This window comes from Leptonychotes weddellii, chromosome 3 (assembly GCF_054177405.1).
Source record: "Leptonychotes weddellii isolate Sample4059 chromosome 3, ASM5417740v2, whole genome shotgun sequence".
Lineage (NCBI taxonomy): Eukaryota > Metazoa > Chordata > Mammalia > Carnivora > Phocidae > Leptonychotes > Leptonychotes weddellii.
Window position 1 is genome coordinate 168,677,862 of NC_138371.1, and position 6,000 is coordinate 168,683,861.

Sequence of the window (6,000 nt, forward strand, 5' to 3'; positions counted from 1 at the left end):
CTCTCCAGGGATAATCTAAGTATCATTTTCTTCTATTGTTTTTAGAAAATTAAGACCCAGATTCAGAATGTGAAGTACCTTTATCTTATATTATACACAAAAAGCAACTCAAAATGGATTAAAGACAAACCTAAGACCTGAAACTCCTTAAAACTTAAAAACCTTAAAACTCCTAAAAGAAAACAGGAAAAAGCTTCAGAACATTGATCTTGGTAATAACTTCTTGGGTGTGACACCAAAAGCACACGCAACAATGACAACAAAAAGGCAAGTGGGACTACATCAAACTGAAAATCTTGCAAAGGGAACAATCCACAAAATTAAAAGATAACCTATGGAATGGGAGAAAATATTTGCAAACTATATGTATCTGATAAGTGGTTAATATCCAAAATATATAAAGAACTCCTACAACTCAATAGTGAAAAAACAAATAACCTGACTGTAGAATGGACAAAGAACTTAAATAGACATTGCTCCAAGAGAACATACAGATGGCCAAAATGTATATGAAAAGGTGCTCAACATCACTAATCATCAGAGGAATGAAAATCAAAACCACAATGAAATATAACCTTACACCAATTAGGACGGCTACTATTACAAAAAAAAAAAAAAAGGCGTGGAGACATTGGAACTCTTATACATTGTTGGTAGGAGTGTAAAATAGTTCAGCTGTAGTGGAAAACTCTAAGAGTCCTGGAAAATTAAAAATAGAGCTACCATATGATCCAGTAATTCCATGTCTGGGTATATAGCTAAAATAATTGAAATGAGGATATGGGAGAGATAACTGCCCTCCCTTGTTCATTGCAATATTATTCACAATAGCCAAAATACAGACACAGCTTAACTGTCCATTGATGGATGAATGGATAAAAGAAAGGTGATATATACATACATATATACATACACATAAAGCTGAAATATAATTCAGCTTTACAAAAGGAAGAAATCCTACCATATGCAATGATGTGGATGGACCCGGAGGGCATTATGCTAAATGAAATAAGCCAGTTACGGAAGGACAAATACTATATGATTCCACTTCTATGAAGTATCTAAAATAGTTAAACTCACAGAAGCAGAGAGGAAAATGGTGTTACCACGGACTGGGGGAAGGAGAAGTGGTGGGTTGTTTGATGGATATTAAGTTTCAGTTATGCAAGTAAATTATAGAGATCTATGGTACAACATAGTGCCTTTTAGTTAACAATACTGCATTGTGTACTTAAATATTTTGTTAAGAGGGTAGATCACATGTTAAGTGTTCTTACCACAAAAACAAAAATACAAAAAAGCAAAGGGGCACGAGGACATTTTTGGAAGTGATAGATATATTATTACCTTTGTTGTAGTGACGGTTTGGGGGGTGTCCAAACTCATCAAATTGTAAATTTTATACGCTAAATATTTGTAGTTTTTTGTATATCAATTATATCTCAATAAAGCTGTTTTTTTTTTTAAATAAAAAAAAGGAAATTGTTGTTAACGAAGATCTTCACTATGAGAAGGAAGGGAAGGTGGCCAGAGGATGACCACACAAACTTTCTGAATATGTTCATGTTATGGACTTCCTTTTTACCTAAGTATAGCTTCGAAATTATAAGATTTCTTTATACCTAACTTCAAACTAAGAATTGCCTTTAGTCAGCAGGATAGGAAGCGCCTGGTAGATAGGCCCTTTGGATATTCAGAAGTGGAGGAGGGGAGGACTTTGTCATCTTAACTTAGCAAATATTAATAGGGGCCCATAACATACATTTGAAAGGAATCACAGTATTTGTCTAAACAATAATTAAGGAACTATCATTTTGTTGAGGCTGTAACTTTCTACCTCTGAACCATCAACATGTAATTTCTTATTATGTATGGGCTGATTTCCTCATTATTAGATACAGCTATTTCTGTGACAGGGAGAGGAAAAACATAAATTTATTTTAACATTATCTGGCTTAAGAATGGTTATATCTTCATTTATCACTATGACTAATGTCCTTAATTTAATATTTAAGTATTATTCCAGTATCAAAACTAGTAGATGGTAGTACTGATGAAGAGAATGATAATGATGATGATGTTGCTGATGTTGCTGACTATGAGGGTGTTTTAATTTCATTGTGGCCCCCAAATAATTGGTTTGGGTCTTGGGGTTGCCCAGAAAATGCATAAAAGGAAACCCACTCAAGCTCTCTGGGTAGGCATATCTGAGTACTCTCACACACCACATCCCTGATGGGACAAAGGGAATCATCCGTTCTGGGTCAATGTGGTGACTGTCCCCAAACCATGGTGATTCCTTACTAACATACAAGGTTATGCAAATATAACTCTCTAGTCCTTCATTTTTGTCCTCATATCCTTGTCTCCCTGTCCTCAATCATTTTATTTCCCTAAATCTGTACAGTGACTTTCAAATAACTTTAGCATATATAATCCCACACAATATCAATTAACCTGAGTGTTTTGACTAAGTTCACAAAGTTCCTACTCAAACTGTGACTCCAACCTACAACGCAGAATTCTCACTTCACCATAGCAGACTCCTCAATTTTGGATTGGGCAAGCTGCATATTTTATGTTTGTTTGGGTCTGGATTAGGCAGGTACCTGAAAATCTCTATCTCATTTGCTCTTCTTTCTCCTGTACAACAATATTAGTTTAGAGTTTTGCATATGCACATGCAAACCCTTTCTGTATCTCAATACAGTGTTTTTGGTTGTAACGGAATCTCTTCACTTTAATATATACATTTCAAAGGGGCATCTGTTGTAAATTAAGTGAAACATTTATAAGAATGAAGAACAATCAGAATCATTTCCCCTGAAGAAATTAAAATATTACCAACTGAAGTTTTTGACCTCCTCATAAACCACCTTAGTCCCATTAATTCTCTTCTCATTTTATGAACACCCTAGAGATTGTCTCTTCCTCAAACCAGTCCTAAGTGGGGAGTCCCAAGGGTCCTTTCGGACACCCTTCTCAAGGTTTGGAAGCATGATTCATGTTGCTAAATTTCAAATTGTTATTTCATCATGAGTCTCAAAAATATTACATTATCCTGATGACTCACTATTGACAGTTGGAGGTTACCTCAGATTTAAATTATTTCATGCTGGCAGTATGTGCATGAGGCTTTTGCTTTTGTAATTTTTCTCAATTTACTCAAGCAGTTTAGAAAGGTCCAGATGGAGATGAACATATTGAACGCTTAAAAAGAAATGTTTGTGTAGTTTATGCAGGAAGTAAGACGCGTTTCTTAATACACAGAGAAGGTTGTTTCCCTTTCTATTAGAAGTTCCAAATGAAATAAAATCTTGGACCTCTGCATTTCCCTGCAGTAGTTAAGCTGATGCAGCAGATACTTTGGTTTTAATTATTTATGGATGAGCCATGTGAAATGCCTGCCAAAGGTAGCAAAGGGAAAATAATGGCTGGTATTACACAACTGACCTTGAATCCAGCTCTGATTGAAATTAATTACCCAAAGTTTTAAAATCTCAGCTTCTTATATTGGTGGTAATGTCCTTCTCTGGTGATAATGAATAGCTTCATTGTCCCACTCCAAGCTTTGCTTATCACAAGTATTTATTTCACAAAATTTGGTACATCTGACCCTCGAAGGGAAAACATTTATTAATCGACTTGATCTTTTTTTCTAATTCCTGCATATTGTGTTACCCTAACATTCAGCCCTTGACATTCCATTAAGGCCAGCTGTTATTTTGTAGAATGACTGTTTGTAAAAATTAGCTCAATTTTGGGTTGACCTCTAGAATGTTTTGCCACTCAGAAGGTACAAACGGATGGTCTCATATCCTTTTCTTGTGTTCTTATTGTCAATCTAGTATGCATTACATGGGAGCAACTGCAAAGGGAAAATTATTATTCCTGTTAATTTTAATTAGCTGTCAGTCTTCTAAGGACAGGATAGTTGGTCAGAATGGGGATGATGCTAGCTATTGACTACATAATCCAGTCTTTAGAAAACATGCTTAGTTTTGAAGGTGTAGTGGCTTTCTCTAATAATTTTTAGGGCCTATTAATTTCTGTATACTTGAGTATCCACAACGATGTTGCCCCCAGCATTCCAGGTGCCGTTCCCTGCTGTGTCTGGATCAGGGCATGCTTGGGATCATATCATTGGTAGATGGGGGCAAAGGTTCCGCTAGAAGAAACCTCACTGACAGGAAAATGAGAAGTGCCACACTGGAATGCTGAGAGAATTCATTTATAATAAACAGTAATTAAACAGGGATTATTAGGGTGGCACATTTATGATGTGAAAGTAGAAGTTGTGTCAACACCTTATAAAGTCCCCAAAGTAATTCTGCTGAAACATTTGCTTTGGACTGAAGAACAAGGTTCTCTTCTAGGGAAGATGGAAGTTTGCTGTTTGTTGTATTGAAAAACTCTTTACAACAGTCTTTTTGGTTTTAAGCATTTAACAAAGCTTTCTCAGGGCTTAATAGATAGCTGTATGGTGTCAAAGAGACCTTTCCTTATTACTGGGCTTTTCTCATAACCAACGCTCTTCCTTGTCAAACGATATCACTAAAAAATATGTATGGCAACTTACTTTTTGTTTTTTTGAGTACAAATTTCAGGTTAGATGCCTACATTTAAAATCCTTTGTCAGAGAACACTGGATCTCTCTTTGTCTTTGCTATTTATCTCTGGCTTCACCATTCCAACCTACAGGCCTTATCTATCACCTGAGCCTCAGACAAAGGCAACTGGGCTTCCCCTGAGGCTTGGTGTTGACTCAGTCTCCCATTCTCATCCTTCAGAAACTTGCTGAAACTGAAGTCTTCCATATTTTAGCCTCCCAAAATTGGCTTGATGAATGAATGCTCTCTGATGGGTTAATGAAGAGGAGGTAGGATGACAACCTCCTTTTCAATAGTTCAACATTTATTTGGCCTTCTAGAAACATTTCTGTTTAATAAAAAGAATCTCTAATAGTAAGAATCTCAATTAGGTAAGAAAAGGAGACCAGTTCAATGATGTAGGGTTCTCTGGGTAGGCACCCTACATAACTTACACATTGGACTTACCCCATGAGAATGGTACAAGATTTCAGGTCAAATGACTTTCTTAAAAAAAGGGGTACATGGAAGAGAGAAGGGCATAAGGAAAATGACTACATCTGTCCATCAAAACTGTCATTACCAGTTTTCTAGATTTTCATTTGGAACATGAAAAACTCTTTTCCTCCCTCATTTTTAAAACACCATTCCATTATAATAGCCATGCATGAGTCAAAGTTTCATTTAATTCATATTTATTTTGTACCTCTAATATTCCAGGAACTTTCTAGTGACTAGGAATACAAAGGTGAATAAGATAGCAAATCCATCTCCAAAAGGGTGTTTAGCTAGGAAAGCCAACTACTACTAGATTTATTATTTTAAAAACCCATATTTTGCCTTATTAAGTAAATCAAGCTTAAGTAGTCTTAAGTATACATGAACAGAACATCCATCTTAAGGGAAAACCCTATGCACAAGTAATCATGATGACTGTTGGAACTCAGTTTCTCTGTGGTCTTTTCTTGATTTGAATTATGACCATTTTTTTTTTAAGAGAGAGAATTCCAGAAGAGACAAAAGGCTTACTCGTGCAGAAAGATGTGGTAAGCCTCCCTACCTCCATCTCCTAAATAGGGCATTTATGTTTACTAGGTCTTCTAAATAGCAGTTTAATCCAGAGCAGTAGATCATGCCTGAAAATGGGAAAGAAGCTCAACAGATTAATCGAGGAAGGATGAAGATATAATTTTTCCTCCAGTTTTATGGAAAGAGAAAATAGTTTTTAATGGGAAGAACATTGCTAAGGAGAAATAGATAGGTTCTCAAGATCAGAAGTTCCTTCAGGGAAAAGATGTAGGGAAACTAAGAACAGAACAGCTGGAAAATGAAAAATGAGAGTCACCTCAGGGAACAAGTGTATGAAGATCCTAAGTCAGAAAACATTTGAAAGTGGAGAGGTTGGCAAAGG